At 43.2% G+C, this 18,196-nt stretch overlaps 1 non-coding gene across 1 annotated transcript; it reads left to right on the forward strand.

Moving 5' to 3' along the window:
* The first annotated feature begins 2,737 nt into the window (after positions 1 to 2,737).
* On the forward strand, positions 2,738 to 2,842 carry LOC139038300 (U6 spliceosomal RNA). The gene has a single exon (XR_011491299.1). It is a non-coding gene; the product is annotated as a U6 spliceosomal RNA (small nuclear RNA).
* Positions 2,843 to 18,196: the final 15,354 nt, after the last annotated feature.

Here is an 18,196-nt window from a genome sequence, read left to right on the forward strand (position 1 = left end):
TTTCATATAAACAATACAGAATTATTGACAATAGTCACCATGCTGTATATTAGGTCCCCGGAACTTATTCATCATATCAGTGAAAGTCTGTGCGTCTCGACCACCTTCACACAAAGATTAATGATTTCTGTTTGTTGCCCTAATGTTTGCTCGTTTGTTACTACTTCTGTCTCCCTGCTCTATATGTCTTTTTTTGTTTTAATTGAGCCTTCCATATGATTCTATTTTCTCTCCTTTATTAGTGATCAGTCATATTTTTCTTTATATTTTTATAGTGGTTGCTCTAGAGTGGGCAATGCAGATTTGCAACTGATTCAGCTCCACTTTCAAATGATACTATAGCACTTTATACATGATGCAAGAACTTTATAACAGCAATATATTCCTTATTCCTCCCTCCATCCTTTGTATCATATATTTTACTTACACATAAAATATATATTTGCATGCATAACCCAATGCATTTTGCTATTATTTCTAACAAAATGTTACCTTTTAGATGAATTAAAGATAAGAAAAATAAAAGGTTTTACTTTACCGTACTTTATCATATTTCCCATATTCTTCCTTTCTTTGTGTAGATCCTGCATTCTGACCTGTATCATTTTTCTTCTTCTTGAAAAACCTACTCTTAACATTTCTTACAAGAGAAGTCAACTGGCAACAAATTTTCCCAGTGTTTGTTTGTCTGAGAGATGTGTACACAGTGCTATATTTAAGATGGATAACTAACAAGCACCTAGAGTAAAGCACATGGAACTCTGCTCACTGCTCTGGGACAGCCTGGATGTGAGGGGGCTTGGGGGAGAATGGGTGCATGTATACATGTGGCTGAGTCCCTCCACTATTCACCTGAAACTGTCATAGCGTTGTTAATGGGCTATATTCAAACACAAAATTAAGAGTTCAAAGTAAATAAATAAAACTAAGTGTAAAAGGTAGTTATTTAATCATTCCACAGTCAGAATACAAAGTTCAGGGTAAAAATTTCTTTTATTATTAAAACTGCAAAATTTTATACTCCACAATATTATTTCATTAAAGCATATAAAACATAAAATTATCATTCTGCATATGCTGTTCTTTCATGAAATGACTACAAGATATATAAATACAGTTTAATATTCAAAAGAAAAATTGAAGTTTCTTTACATATATAAAAACTTTTATTAAGATAACTGTCTGCATTTAATTTTATTTTCATTTTGATTGAAGATATAATGTCTTACTAAAAATAAGACTTAAAAATATACTACAAATTAACAATTGGTAAAATAAAATTGCTTTGTAATTAAAAAGGTTCTGTAGAAAATCATGTACTATTATACCAAATATTTCTTTGGATCCCCAATATGTATTTTTTCAGGAGTTATCATTTATGTGTGTTTGTGTGTTTAGTCACTAAGTCATGACCAACTCTTTGGGACCCAGTGGACTGTAGCCCACCAGTCCTCTGTCTATGGGACTCCCCAGGCAAGAATGCTGGAGTGGGTTGCCCTGTCCTCCTCCAGGGAATCTTCCCTAGCTGGGGACAGAACCTGCATCTCTTCCGTCTCCTGAATTGCAGCTGGGTTCTTAACCAATCCAGAAAATTCATCCTGAGTTATTTTCCCCCACTGATTAATTACAGAACTAATTGTTGATGCAATTGAAATGTTTCTTATTTATATATGCTTTTTCCTGAGGATTGTTTGAAGTTACTTCAGTCATTAATCTAAATAGTTCATATTACAAAAATATCAGATGCAAGCAAGACACATGGAGTAGCAAATTCACTTGCCGACTGACACACATTTGATTGATTCATGCAAGATGTGCTTCTAGAAAGGCTTTAGGGAAGTTCACACTAACGCATACACATACTAAGATAAAATATGATTAAAACTCTATAGGATCTTTCACTCCTGTGTCCCTATCCTACCTTCCTCCAAAGGTCACATAGTGTTACTCAAACAACCTAATTCTTTGAAAGAAAAAAAAAATGGACCCATCAAAAGAGTCAAATTTTATTGAAACACATGGCACTGAATGTTCTAGAATGTCACCTGTGGGAATTCTGACCATTCATGGATCTGCAGTTTGGACAGTTTTGCTTCTAGCAGATGTATTTCATGTGACCACCTGACCATTCTTAATTATACCTCTTTGCAGACTCTTTTTTCTTTGCTTTTCCTAATCACAAGTTCACACAGAAGAAATAAGAGCTGGAATTTATGACACTAGCATCGCAGGAGCTTAGAAAATGCTGACGAAAATGCTGAAACACTCTGTACTGTGGGACTAGCACATGTCGGCCATCCAAGATAAATAGTTTTAAGCACCTGGAGCAACAAGGGAGAAAGCACAGCCTCCAGCCAGGACACTGTCACATTCACCCTCTCAGGGACCCGGCTCAACTAAGGCCTAATTGAAAGGTCATTTATGCCTACCTATGACTTGATTTGAACTATTTTGTAACATTAAAATTTCAACTGATAAAATTATATCCATTGAGTTTTACCAAAGTCTACATTAGTTTAGCAAATTTACTTGCCAGGGCAGGAGACTTTAAGAGACACAGGTTCAGTCCCTGAGTTGGGAAGATCCCCTGGAGAAGGGCATAACAATAATAACAATAGTGGGCATAGAGTTAGAACCAGTAAATGGATTTTTCCTGTGGTAATTACAGGTCCTGACATTTACCTGAAAGGGGAAAATTTAGAGGGAAACATAAGCAGTCAAAAAACCCTGGCTTAGAGTGCTTGCTTCAGAAGCATGTACACTAAAGGTGGGATGATACAAAGAATTAGCATTTCCTTTGAGTGAAGATGACATGCAAATTCTACAAGTGTTCCACATTTTAAAAAAACAAAGAAACATTGGCTTACATGCACAAGGTTTTAGGACAGAAAGATGCCTAGATATACAATACGATCCAAATTCCTCCTTCTCGGAAACAAGGAAGAAACCATTTGTTTTGTACAGAATGCCCTTCGTGAACTAGCAGCAGGACCTGGCTGGAATCAGAAGTGGAATTAAGCGCTGAATCAATGCCCTTTCTATACCACAGAGACCTTTCTCTGCAGAATTTTCTTTCAGATCCCCTGGAGAAGGAAATGGTAACCCACTCCAGTATTCTTGCCTGGAGAACTCCATGGACAGAGCATCCTGGTGGATTACAGTCCATGGGATTTCAAGGAGTCAGACATGACTGAGCAACTAACACTTTCAAACATTTATATGATGAGGATTGAGAGATGTATCAGAACTGCCCTTTAAAAACCTAAGATTTCCTTTTGCCCCCAAGGAAATAAAATTCTACTTCTTGGGTAGCTGGAAGCAGCAGTCTGGAGGAAAGGACTGAATACGTGTAAGGATGGCCTTTCTAGATTGGATTGCTGAGATAAGCTTGGGGTGGAATGAGAATGTATCTCTTACCCCAGAAGTACAAATGACAAATCTTTCAGGTTTCACCATTTTCAAGATATGGTCATTTTTTGCTTCCCTGGCTGTTACTAAGGTGTTGCTAAGGTGTTATTTGGTCCCTATGAAAGTGAAAGTGATAGTCACTCAGTTGTGTCTGACTCTTTGTGACCCCATGGACTGTAGCCCACCAGACTCCTGTGTCCATGAGATTTTCCAGGCAAGAATACTGGAGTGGGTAGACACTCCCTTCTCCAGGGGATCTTCCCCAAGCAAGGATCGAACTCAGGTCTCCTATGTTGCTCGTGGATTCTTTACCATCTGAGCCACCAGGGAAGTCCATTTGGCTCCTTTCTCAATTTGGCTCATTCCTTTCTGTTTGATTAGCTTGGTTTATCCCTATTGTTTCCCAACACCAAGTTCAGGTCTCACTTTCTCCAAGCACCTTGCTGACCCTCCCTGTAGCAGGCTGGGGGTTCTTTATGAGAGCCTGCTCAACCACGGCCGTGGTGGCTGTGAGTGATTATCACACTGCATCTCCATTGTTCCGCTCCTCTGAGCAGTGAGCTCCTAGAGCACAGGGTCAGAGTTTTCCATCTCTGTCTCCCTGGCAGAGAACCTGGGGCATAGTGGATGTTCAGAGAAGACTTTAATCGATGAAACTCCAGCCCTTTCTATTTTCTGACAGCATCAGAGTCTGCTAGGTTCCACACAAACCCTTTATTATCCCCTCATGAAGGACTCTTAGAATGCAAGCGACAGAGACTAGGTCCCAAAGATAACACTTCATCTACTTTGATGCAAAATAAACAGTAGGACATCATTAAGCCACTCTAACTAGTAATAAATAGCTTGTGAAACTCCTCATGTCAGATTACAATTTATAGAGGTTTTACCAATCTGAAGTTGCCAGTGTTACCAATCTGATTAACTAGCACCCATGGATCAGGAAAAAGAAAGTTCTGTGGAATAGACATGTCCCCCAAACATAAGAAGACGCAAATATAACCTTGGTTCATGTGCATGCTTAGTCATGCAGTCATGCCTGACTGTTTGTGATCCCATGGACTGTAGCCCACAAGTTTCCTCTGTCCACAGAATTTCCCAGGCAAGAATACTGGAGTAGGTCGCCATTTCTTCCTCCAGGGGATCTTCCCGACCTAGATATTGAACCCATGTCTCTTGTGTCTCCTCCATTAACAGGTGGATTCTTTACCACTGTGTCACATGGGAAGTCCTGGCTCATATGAATTATGAAATTATGAGAGTTCCACCTGTATCATTGACAGCAGATGCTTCCCTAGATTACCCATGTTAAACCCAAAAATGTGAGGTGAGAGAAGCAACTCTCAAGAAACCCAAGTTAAATGGCACTTTGCTATAACACAAGAAGAGCATTTCCCTATAGCCAATTTATAGAGACTCCGTCCAAGGCGTGCTAACACAGACGGGTAAGGTACAGTAAATTGAGGAATCACCTACTGCTTCTGTTAAATCCACATGGACTTATTTGGTAGCCAAGCCCACCCTGTTTTCCTGTTTGGGATTAAAAAAAAAAAACTGTAGCTGTTTACTCAATACTATAAACCCAGGTTATAGTTCTGATCCACAGGCTACAGTGGGAGTTGAGTAAAATCAGTTGAGGAAATAACATCAAGAGAAATTTTACAAGAGGAATTCTGAGCTATAATGAATGAAGGGTTATGCCTTTGTTCCATGGTTATTAAGGTGAAAAGTGTTCCGGGGGCCACTGGGGACACCTAGTGAACACCCACGTGGAAGGAGCCACCCTGTGTGGGTGTGTACAGAACCCCAGCCAGAAGTCACCACCCCCTCTAAGAAGGAGCAGACATGCCATGCAGAGTCTCAGAATCAAACAGAAGACGAAGAGGTCAAAAATCAGAAGCAAAGAGAGATGAGGGTTTCAAATCAAAGTGCCGTGCACATCCAGAATTTTTAAACATCCAGTTTCTCCATGGAGGTCAACGTTGATGGCACGTCCTTAGTAATTCAGTCTTGTGAAACTCCTGTTTCATGCTCAGTTTAGTTGTGGAACCTTTGCATTAAACTGTGTGAGGCTGTGGATTCTGCATCGGGAGCTGGGTGGGGAACATAATGGCCAGGCTCCCACCGGGCCCCCATATCGCACTTGGGTGGAAGCAGATCTCTGCACTGAGTTTGGTCCAGCAATGATGAGAAAGAGTGAGGGCCTCAACCCGGTGAGTCCACCAAAGTGAAATATCTACCAGGATTCCCAGGGGTGTTTGAAACAGAAGCTAGCATGAGAGAAATGGACTTTGACAGGGGTAAAGAATGATTAAAAGCATCAGATATGACAATCAGGGTGCAGTTTTGCCTGAAGTGTTACAATGCTACTCTCTCATTAAAGTCCATGAGCAACAAATGTCTACCTTTTAAGGTTTAAGAAGTCACTTTGGCATGAAGGAAACTATCTTAGGCAACAAAATGCAGTAATTTTTCTGAGATATCAAAACATCTCTTTCACTAGTTTCTGGATGAGATGAATCATAAGAACATTTCTTTTCTACACTGATATCCCTTATGGGATGGATATCCCATTCAAGTCCAATACTAGCTTTCCATGAATGTGAGTTACTGGTGCATGGACAAGAACGATGAGAATTCAGTGGACCTGCACATCCAATGTCTCAGTCTTCAGTGAGAAAAACCATCAACATCACACAAAAGACATCCAATTAAACACATGTGGGATGTAGCATAAGGAAAAGTTCTACATGTGACAGAAAATATGCTAGCCCTCTTGGGAAAATAGAGCCCATCAGTAAAATGGGTTTATTTGTACTCTGAAATTACTGGCTAAAATCAGAAAGCAAACATGAAAGAGAAAATGGGAGAGATGAGAGAATTTCATTATATTTGCATTTTTAGTTCATGTACAATTATTTTTGTGTTTTTTTCCATTAGAATATGGAACTGGTCCAATGTTTTTATTTAATAATAGATATGTTATGGGACCATGCAGAGATATCATGCATGTATTAAGGACTTTGTACTTTTTATCCTATAAGCACTGAAAAAAACATTGGAAGCTTTTATTAAGGGCAAGGCATGATTAAATTTACTTCAGAATCTGAAAGAACATTCCCCTGAGAGTACACAAAATGGATTAGAGGATCAAGTGTGCTTGTGTTGTTGGACTGGACTATTTCCATGTTTCTTTTTGGCATTAAATGCTATGATTCTAAGATGAGAGTCTCAAAACAGCCTTTTCTTCTTGTATACGAGTCTCATGAACTTTACCAAAAGTAGCATTCTGTAAAAACTCTCCAAGAAATGGTATTACACTCTCCAAAGAGGCAAAGAACAGCTCTGAATTAATAAGACAACACAACTTGCAAGAGGCCAACAACAAATTCAAACAGATTATTCAACGAATTCTTCACTAAACAGAGTATTTGTGTTCTGTTTTTAATGCCTTTCAGAATGTCGAGATTTCAAAGAGTTCATATGACAGCTGCAAAGATCATTTTGTGTTATAGGTCACTTTAGAAACTGTATGATATATATAGATAGATAGATCAGTTGCCAAAACTATTAATTTTAATATAGGCCATTTACTAAAAAGCCAGTTACTAAATTTTAATATAAGCCATTTACTAAAATGATGGGGGTTGTGTCGATGAACTCAGTTGGTTCTTTCATTGAACCAGACTCAAAGAGATTTTGTGAATCCTCAGATGTACATTTCCTCTGGTCAATCAATTATGAAGGTCTGGATATTTATTTCAGCATAAGAGCTGACTGGATTAAAACAACTGATTGTTACCTCTCACAGTTCTGGCAATTGATGGTTCATCTGAGCATCTCCTTCTTGGGGCCCCCATCCGTTGAGTCAGGTCAGGGCTGAGTCTGGAGACATCTGAAGCCTTCTTCACTACATGCCTGACATTGGTCCTGGATGCAAAATGGGTGGAAAAGTTGGGGGTAGATCAAGCATCTCTTTCCATTTGTTAAACAATCTTGGAATCCTTGCCTGTACAGTAGTTTCAAGGGTTCAAGCATTGTACATGGCTTCTGAATTACACCAGAGCAAGTGATGAGAGGAAACAGGCAGAAGTTTCATAGTGTCATTTAGGTTTCTTGTAACTTAGTCTCAGGAGTCAGACAGCATCACTAACACTACATTCTCTTGGTTACACAGGGTCAGCTTGACCTAATAGGAGAGAAGGCTACCCAAGAGGTATGAACACCAGCAGGCATGTTTCATCAACATCAGGTAAACTAGTTTGTTGTTCAGTCACTGGGTTGTGTTTGACTCATTGCAACCCATGAACTGCAGCACACCAGGCTTCCCTGTCCTTCACTCTCTCTCAGAGTTTGCTCAAACTCATGCCCATAGAGTCAGTGATGCCATCCAACCATCTCATCCTCTGTCACCCCCTTCTCCTCCTGCCCTCAATTGTCCCCAGCATCAGGGTCTTTTCCAGTGAGTTGGCTCTTCCCATCAGGTGGCTGAATTATTGGAGCTTCAGTTTCAGCATCAGTCCTTTCAATGAATATTTAGGGTTGATTTCCTATAGGATTGACTGGTTTGATTGCCTTTCATCTACTGGGGGCTAATGGAGCAAAGATGTGATGATTAAGGGAGTACAGGTTGCCAGCCCAATTCTTTTGAATGAAAGGGATGCACACGACAGAGTAGATCAGTGCTGTGAAATCTTATTGAGCAGATTCCACACAGGAGGCCAGTTTAAATAAAGAGGAAACTCATTTATTATCATTTAATATTTCTCAATATTTTGGGAGGAAGCAGAGAGTAAGATAGGCACTGAGCACTGCTATTTCTTGCTCTCAGAAAAGTATTAAATAACTGAAATATCTCTTGGAGTCCATAGGTTAAGTTTACTTGATAAAAATGTCAGGAATGGCTATTTACTGCCAGGAAATGAGGGACCAGCCCCGTGATTAGAATCTTTCAGACTCTTGAATAGTCCCAGCAATCAAGGAAGCTAGTGACTGATTTATCTGTAAACCAGAAATGTCATTTGCCTTTATCATCGATCAGGAGGGTGTCGTGTCAAGATGCTGTAACGTGTGCTGCCTGGTACAAATTATCTGCAATGAAAGGATCTGTTTCTCCTCATTTTCTTCATCCTTTGGAGGTTAATAGACACAAGAATCACTCCAGAAACCCCCCAAAGCCCCAGGGCTTTTGTGTTAAACTCTGTAGCTTTCTAAATCCTCATGACTACAAAAGCTGAATCTCAAGAAAAAAATGATTCCAAAAATACTTTAAAAGTACCATCTTGTTTAACTTGTTCAGTTGCTCAGTTGTGTCCAACTCTGCGACACCACGGACTGTAGCACACCAGGTTTCCCTGTCCTTCACCCTCTCCCGAAGTTGCTCAAACTCATGTCCATTAAATCAGTGATGCCATCCCACCATCTCATCCTCTGTTGTCCCCTTCTCCTCCTCCCTTCAATCTTTCCCAGATTCAGGGTCTTTTCCAATGAGTCAGTTCTTCCCATCAGGTGGCCAAATTATTGGAGTTTCAGCTTCAGCATCAGTCCTTCCAATGAATATTCAGGGTTGATTTCCTTTGGGAATCACTGGTTTGATCTCCTTGCTGTCCAAGGGACTCTCAAAAGTCTTCTCCAGCACCACAGTTCAAAAGCATTAATTCTTCAGTGTTCGGCCTTCCTTATGATCCAACTGACCATCCATATATAGCCACTGGAAAAACCATAGCTTTGACTAGATGGACTTCTGTCAGCAAAGTGATGTCTCTGAGTTTTAATATGCTGTCTAGGCTTGTCATAGCTTTTTTTCTGAGGAGCAAGCATCTTTTAATTTTATGGCTGCAGTCACTGTCCACAGTGATTTTGGAGCCCAGGAACGACTGCGAGACAAATCGGTTTCTTCTCCAGCACAACAGAAGCGTGGAGGCTGCTGACTAATACAAAGCAACCCCACACGAGAGTTTCAGCCAGGAAGAAAAATGCCCATGTGATTGGAATCCGTGGAAGGAGAATCTCCGTGAGCACCAGGAGTGATTCCAAGCTCTGGAGAAGAGTCAGTGAAGCCCAGGGACCCCGGACAAGGAGGGCTTAAGTGCTCGGGGATGGGGGGAGTCTCAGCCATGGAGAGACCCACCCACCCCCAACCTCACCAGTGGGGCCTGTGTCTGTGGAGGGGAGCATCTTTGCCACCCGCTGGACCACTGGAGACCCCGGAAGACGCAGCAACAAGCACCAGGACAAGAAGGATGCTGCGCACACAGAGAAGGTACAGTCAGGTGAGGATGCCTGGTCTATGGACGGGTTTTCAGGGGATAGGAGTCAACATGGATTTGCAGACGCAAAGTCATCAGTCTACGCATGTGCCATGTATCTAAGCTTGTCTTCTTTTCCCACTTCTAGAAGTCTGGAGCGAGTCATGTTTATAAACTGACTGTCTTGGAGCAGTTTAACAGACAGGAGTGGATATTTGAGGTGAGCAGCTCATCTCCACCTGGGGGACCGGAGAGAAGCCAGAGGCGGGGCAGGCAATGGGGCTCATTGCTCGTCTCAAGGTAGTCCTTCGTTTTGGATGAAGAGGACACTTTGCATCACCTCCGGGGAAGGATGTGCAGGGTCCTAACACGTTCAGGGTCCGGTCACCCTCATGCCTCACCCAGGTGCCCTAAGCACGTTAGCGAAATGGCACAACCCTGCCTCTCGGGACACAGAAAGCTCAGGAACAAATGTAAGTCTGGCTCTGAGTTGACTGAGTCAACACAAAGGCCGTTCACAGCAGCCGTCCGAGGCTCTTAGGGAACACATTCAGCACTGTTCCTGGCTGGCTCACAATCCAGGCGCTTTCTCTCCTTATTTCAGTTTCAGCGAGTCTCCCCAGGGCTAACAGAAGAACGCAAGGGGGGAGGAGTAGGACACAGAGCCCCGCCCTGGGGCTTCAGGACTTGTTTCTATAACCTTGTAGTTTTACAGCCATGTTGCCAACTCTGTCCATTTGGATTTCATCCTCCTTAAGACAAAACACAGGGCTTTGACCAGCAGATCTCTGACCTTCCATGGCACTTAGATGAGACCACGAATGATCATAAAGCATAATCAGATTAGTGTTGACTCCATTCCCTCCTCATTCACTTATTCCACATGTGCCGTTAAAGCCTGATCCATGCCCGAAAGTCACAATAACAGGGGTGATGCTGTGTGGCCCGGGTTCTCAAACCGCCCCACAGCTATGAAGGGGCGGAAGCACAATGCCTGGATTCCATTCACTGATTATATTAAAGGTAATTAGGGCTTGAGGTTTATTAGAAAAAAGGAAGCCCTCTGACTGACACAATCTGACATCATTTGGGTCCACGGCCGTCAGAGAGCCCACGCCCACGAGGAGCCTGTGACTCAGGAGGAGAGTCCCCAGGGCTCCTCAGGGCCGCTCGTGGGAGGTCAGTGAAATCAGAGCTCCTCAGGTGAGCAGGACGGATTAAAGTCCTATTACCTGCTCTGTCGGCCTCTGAGAGGTCACTAAACCCTGAGACGATTATAGGACTCAACTCGGAAAGCAAGGTGTCTAAATGATACCCCCAAACCTGGGACTGTAATAAAAGCATGGCAGACACTCCACTTGACATGCGATTTCCCCCAGCCTCAGTCACTGCGATACTGCATTTGATTCTCTCAGGATTGCGTGAGCTACCCAGATGAGAACCAGTGAGGTCCCGGGGGTTGAATCTTCTCAAGATTTCCCGGCTGGTGCATGGTGTTCTTCGATTTCTCGTACGTAGTTGGAAATGCTGTCCTATCTGCTGAAACAAAGGACGCCAACCCCACACGGCCTTCGATCAGTTGCTGAGTTCACACGGGCTGCGCCGCGTCAGGGTGCGTTATCTTAACGCCCGCCGACAGTTCCAGCAGAACGGCTCCTGCTGATGAGCCGTGGCCCGCCCCCTCGGGGCAGCCACGTGAGCGTCTGCAGCCGCCTCTAACCCGCACGGCTTTCGCCCGTGTCGCTCTCGCTTGGCCTCTAGTTTAAGCAGCCCGCTGCCGTCCTTTCCTTTCTTTCCCACTAGTTCTGCTGTGTGAGCTCGGGGTGACTGTCACTCGAATCCCTGGGCGAAGGTCTAGAGAGGGACCCCACTTCCCAGGGAAGGTCAGCACTCCGCGGTCATCAGCCCCGGGGGAGGGGCCCCGGCGTCAGGACAACCAGAGGCGCTCGGGTCCGGGCAGCGCTGAGAACCGCAGACCAGTGACCCGGGAGGAGCAGGGGTCCCCGCCCCACAGGGACCCGTGAGCGGAGAGGCAAGGCTGAGGGGAGGCTGGGGACGCGCCCGGACCGCCCCGAGGGGCAGCGCGGGGTCCCGACGGCGCCTCGTTCCCGAAGACCTCGGCCTCGCGGGCCCTGTGCCCGGCTCTCCCCTCTGTCGGCTGAAACGACAGCGTTTCTCCAAGAACGGGACTCGAGCGGCTTTTCAGGGGACCTGGGGGGGGGAGGAGGCTGGGCTCCCAACCGCACCGCATTTTTCTTTCCAGGGCAGGATGCGCGAAGCTTAAAGCTGGAGGCTGACAGGAGACTGAATCACACCGGCCTCTCACGCCCGGCTGTCCCAGCAAACGCCCGTCTCAGCGCTGGTGCGGAGCCGGCAGAGGGGGCCGGGCCGTGGTCCGCAGCCCTTGCTGCTCCTGAGCCAGAGGAGGGGGCTCGCGGGGACCGTGGGGGCGAGGAGGAGAAGGGCTCAGCCTCCCTCCACCTCCAACGGCGTCTGACAGGGCGGGTCCCACACCCGCTGGGCTGAGACCCGAGGCTGGTGAATCCGCCGAGCACGTGTGTGTGTGTGTGTGTGTGGAATGGGGTGTGTATGTGGGTAGGTATGAGAGAGAGAGAGAGGTGGGTTGGAAAATGCCTGTGATAATCTGTGTGTGTTTGTACTCTATGCTTGAAAACGTGGTTGTGAACTTGTGGGTGTTATTGAAATGCATGATGAATCTAAGAGAGCGTGCGTGAGTGTAAAGGTGTTTGTGAGTGTGGGTGTTTTGTGTTTGTGGATGTCAGTGGACTGTGCGTGAAATGTGAGGTTGTAGTTGTGACTACACAGAGGAGTATGAGTGTGTATGAGAGTATGCGAATGGATCTGTGTGTCTGTGAGTGAGTGTGAGTGTGTGAACGAGAGAAGGTGTGTGTGAAAGGGCTGTGCGCTGGTGTGTTCTGTAGGATTGGGGAAACGTGGTGAGCAGAGACATGGAGAGAGTCTTAAGCACTTTCCAGGGAAAATGTGGACCCTGGTATTTCCCCTAACTCATGTACACACGTCTTGCTGAACCGAGGCCGCGGGAGCCTAGAAAGTGATGTGGAAGCCATGCAAGATGAGAAATGGGACCCCTACAGATACAGCGCCCCAGTGCACACTCTCATTCTGGCCCAATGTCACCTTCACCTTGGTGGCAGCTCTCAGTCCAGGCGTGGGTTTGCAGCATCGATGGGAAGTCCTCCAGAGCCGCTTGTGCAAGTCTGATCTCCTGCTCCCTTTTGCTTTCAGCCTGTCTTCCCTTTGTGCTTTCAGAACATATGATACTGACCACTTCCAGGTAGTAATTTTCAAAAAGAAATGATCCAGAAAAGGTCTGTTTGTTCTTTGCAGGAGCAAAGAAGGACAACAGACTGGTGGAACTTCCCATGGATGAGATCCTGGCTGTGAATCAAGACCCAAGGCTTTCTGTTCAGCTTCTGGAGCTTGATGTGTGATTCTGGTTCCGAAATATTGAAATCCAGATAGATATATTTAATAATTATTTTTGAGAAAACTTGCCTTATTCTATGGGCATCAAAAATCCCATTAGAAAAGTCTATTTACTACAGGTTTTGAGGCACAAACTAAGAGCTGTCAGTGGTACCTCCTCCATACAAGGGAGTTTCTATGTTGATGATGCTGAACATCAGCTCCAGGCAAACAGGGGTGGAGACATTTCAACCTTCCCCTGACCTTGGTCTTGGGTCCATTCTGCAGCTGCATATGGTGGCCACTGCAGCCACGGTGTCAGGAGATGCCCTACGCAAAGAAAAAGCAGAGGTGACCAGGGTCTCAGTGTTCCCGGAGACCGTGACCCCACTCTGTGATCACTTGGTAGTGGCTGCGTTTTCTTTTCTGAAAATGCAAATAATGTCCTCCCTTTATCTATGCATATGAGTATGTGTCATACATATTGATATAGTTGATCCTACTAGAAAATAGGGGCTTCCCCAGTGGCTCAGTGGTAAAAGACTCCGTCTGTAAATGCAGGAAATTCAGGTTCAGTCCCTAGGCGGAGAAGATCCCTTGGAGGAGGAAACGGCAACCCACTCCAGTATTCTTGCCTGGAGAATTTCATGGACGAGGGAGCTCCGAGGAATACAGTCCCTGGGGCTGCAAAAGAGTTAGACATGACCAAGCAAATAAACCACTGGAAGAATATTCCTCCTGATTTGTTTCTTGATGGGTTTTCATTTTTATGACCTCCATGGTTTTAAGGTTCAACCCAGAGCCAAAGAGAAAATTCCTGCTAATGTGGAGAAAGACATTTCTGTATCATTTCTAACGTTTTAAGAAGCCAAGATATTTTCATTTCCGAGAAGAATAGCACCTGCGGCAGGGACTCTTGCCTGAGCTTTCCTTACTGACTCAAAATAGAGACCCAGAAGGACGTTTAAAACCTCTTGATTGAAGGAGTGGGGGAAGACTGCAGTTTCACACATTAATGGCATTCTGGAAAATTATTTGGGTCACCTGTACTGGGCCTGTCTTAATCTCTCTACACCAGTACCCGTGGATGTGCTCTGGTTTCCTCCAGGCTCAGAAAGGCAATGCAGTGTTCCCCACTGTTAGGCATGTGCTAGACAGAATTGAGGCAGAAACAAGGATGACAAAATCAGTATTCCACATTCAGCACTAGAGTATTTTTCATTACCAAGTCACTCTATTCAGATGATGAAAACCCATATACATATTGCTGTATGGTGACCAGGCCTTGCATCTAATGAGAAAGGCATCTCCTTCAGTGAAGCTGAATATGAGTGCTTCAGCTTTAAGCTCCTTTGATCTATTACTCATTGACAAGAAGCCAAGTTGTTGGTTCTGAGGAGATACTGAAGCTTAAAGGTCAACGTGATTTTTAGGTTAAAAGAAAAGAAAGTCAGACTTCCAAAGTGGTATATTTGGGAGCCATAGAGATCAGAAGAAGTGAAGTGCTTTTAGTGAATGCCAGGGACAAATTTTAGAATGTACATCCTGGCATAGTTGAAAAGATTTTTTTTTTTTTTGCAGGGGTTGTGGCGGGGAATGTATAGAAAATACAAGCACAGTATTATGTTACTTTACCAATACAGGGCTTAGATACATGAAGCAAAGAAGAAAGATTGCTTTCATGTACATCTATCAATTTAGACGTTAAGAGCAGGGACCCACTGGAAAAAAGCAAAGCAATCTCATTGCCAATCAATGAGTTAAACTCGCATGTAAACAGAGATCATATATGGATGTGAGAGCTGGGCAATAAAAAAAGGCTGAAAGCCAAAGAATTGATGCCTTCAAACTGTGGTGCTGGAGAAGACTCTTGAGAGTCCCCTGGATAGGAAGGAAATCAAACAACTCAATCCTAAAGGAAATCAACCCTTATATTCATTGGAGGGACTGAGGCTGAAGCTGAAGCTCCTATACTTTGGTCACCTGATGCAAAGAGCCGACTCTTCGGAAAAAAACCTGACGCTGCGAAATATTGCAGGCAAGAGGAGGGGATGACAGAAGATGAGATGGTTGGATGGCATCACCGATTCAATGGACGTGAGTTTGAGCAAGCTCTGGGAGAGGGTGAAGGACAGGGAAGCCTGGCGTGCTGTAGTTCATGGGGTCACAAAAAGCCGGGCACGACCATAAGTGAACAACAACAAAGTGGATACATTTATTTAAGTGCATCTAAAAATAAGAATATTTCTCACATTGTCATAAATGTACCACAATAATTTCAGTTTTGTATTCACCAGTCCCCATATTGTTTTGGACAACTTGATATGGGCTCTCCATGTCCTGAAATAAGTAGCTGAATTTGCAGCCTGTGGGAGTATACCAGAGAAACCATGCCTGGTGAGGCAAATTTGCTACTCCTAGACAAACCTTCTTGTAGCTGCATGTTTTAATCAAGAATGTAAGATTGCTTAGTAGAAAGTAAACCACACTGCTTGGATATTCCATTTGCTTTGAAAGATATAAAGAATAAAATAAATACAGGTACTGCATGCATTTTACAGTTGCTGCCATGACAAATTACCACAAACATAGAGACTTAAAACAGCAAATTTTTTATCTGACGGTTCTGTAGGATGAAAATCCAGGCGGCTTGGCAGATGCTTTTGCTCCTGCCCTTTCACGACTGAAATCAAAGTGTCAGCAGAGCTGTGCTGCTTGCTGGAGGCTGTGGAGCATCCTCTCCAAGGCTCTCGGGGGCTGTTGGCAGAATTCAGTACCAGGCGCTTGCAACATCAAGGCCCCCATTTTGCTCGCTTTTGCCTGGAGGTTGTTCTTAGCTTCTAGAGGACACCTGAATTCCTTGACTCGTGATAGCCTCCATCTTCAAAGTCAATGTCAAATCCCTCTCAGGCTTCTGATCTCTCTGACATTCCATTCTGCCTCAGCTGAAAAAAGTTCTCTGCTTCTGTGAGTCATGTGATCTGACTGGGCCTGTCTGGATAATCCAGAAGACTCACCCCATCATAGGGTCCAGAAATTTAGATATGGTAAATGCCCCCTTAAAAAAAAGAGGGGGGACATTTCTTTAACTTTTAAAAGCATACACAGAAGAAGCTATGAGCTTTACATAGGAATGTACACATGAAGAAAACATTTCTCACAGTTTTCCAAAACTAATATAGCAGTCTGAAATTCATTGTTTAAATGTACCCAATTTTTAAAGCTAAATTCAAATCCCTAAAACTTCTGGACATAGTAGACTTTTTCAAAATCAAATGAAAAGAGTATGTGACTATGGTTTGCATTGCTAAGTCAGTTCTGTCATGTCTGATTCTTTGCAACCCTATGGACTATGGCCCACCAGGCTCCTCTGTCCGTGGGATTCTCCAAGCAAGAATACTGAAGTGGGTTGCCATGCCCTCCACCAGGGGATCTTCCCCACCCAGGGACTGAACCAGCCTCATCCTCTGAGGCTCTTGCATTGAGGCAGAGTCTTTACTGCTGAGTCGCCAGGGAAGCCTGGTCTATATTAAGTAAATTTCATTTATAGTTTTGGTGTTGTTGTTATTGTTGTTCAGCTGCTCAGTCATGTCCAACTCTTTGTGACCCATATGGACTGCAGCAGACCTGGCTTCCCTGTCTGCTGGAACTTGCTCAAAATCCTGTCCATCAAGTCGGTGATGCCATCTAACCATCTTATCCTGTCATTCCCTTCTCCTCCTGCCTTCAATCTTTCCCAGTATCAAGGTCTTTTCAGATGAGTCAGCACTTTGCATTAAGTGGCCAAAGTATTTTATAAGATGCACCCTTATTGTGCCTTTGCAAACAATAACTTTCTTTAAAATGTGATCAAAATTTGCAATATTCATAGCTCTATATGACAGATAACAGTGCAACATTTTTCTCATTGTGTAATTATAGACAAATTATAGAACCCAAGAGCATGAGATAAGCAAAAGAAATACAACTCTGAGCCATCTGAACAAGATATAATGGAAGAAACACACAGGTTTCAGAGATTGGGAACCGGTCATCTCTCTGGGGCCATTAATTTTTCTATCTTAGGTATTGTTTTCAAATAATATAGAAAATTTAACAATTATCCCCACATAACCATCTGTTTTTTTGAAATAAGATATTAGAATTTTGAATTTAAACTATTTGGAATTACTTAATACTTAAACATATTGTTCAAGTATTTTGGTAAGTCTCATATTGGCTCCATACATATGTCTCCTACTGCACATACACACATAACTTGTATTTGCATTATATGTAAAATATTATATATAGCATATGTATATATGAAGTATGCATATTAAAGCTATGAAATAAAGGTCACTGAATTTTTCTTATCTGTATTGAATATTTCAACTTCTGATGATTCATTACTTTCTTCTTTCTGCTGCTTTTTGATGTATGTTGTTCTTGTCATTTTTTGTTTTAATGATTATCATTTATTTTCTAAGTTACAAATAAAGCTTATTTTTCTTTGGCCACACTGTGCAGGATGTGGGGTCTTAATTCCCAAGCCAGAGATCTAGCTTGTGCTTCCTGCTTTGGAAGGACTGAGCCTTAACCACTGGACTACCAGGGAAGTTCCAACAAAACTTTTTAAAGACAGTTTCATTGGGGAATGAAACTGTTAAATAAGCATGAAACAGATCTTCCTCTCCTATTATGCTTTCCCTCCTATATTATAGTGAATTATTTTAGGGCTTTAACACAATGTAGTGCCTTATCTCTCAACCTAAATGCTACAATTTTTGCTAGGGACAATCTGAATTAATAGGGGAAATGGAAATGATTATAGTTTCCATTTTATCTACCTTTAGGGGAATCCACATTATTTTTAAGGGCATAAACCTTTTGCATACATATTTACTACAATCAAATATTAACTTTCAAATTGCTAAATGGGTTGATTTCTAAGAAACATATTCTATTGTGGTCTCACAGTGAATACATGGTTGCAAAGCCAGGGCCAGATGCTAAAAAATACCTGATGCTTCAGAAATCTTCATTCCAAAACAACAACTAAAAGAGTGAGAAAGCCCCCTGCCCAGTTGCATTTCAAGGGCAACCTTTGGTTT

The sequence above is a fragment of the Odocoileus virginianus genome, chromosome 14, assembly GCF_023699985.2.
Source record: "Odocoileus virginianus isolate 20LAN1187 ecotype Illinois chromosome 14, Ovbor_1.2, whole genome shotgun sequence".
NCBI classification, from domain to species: Eukaryota; Metazoa; Chordata; class Mammalia; order Artiodactyla; family Cervidae; genus Odocoileus; species Odocoileus virginianus.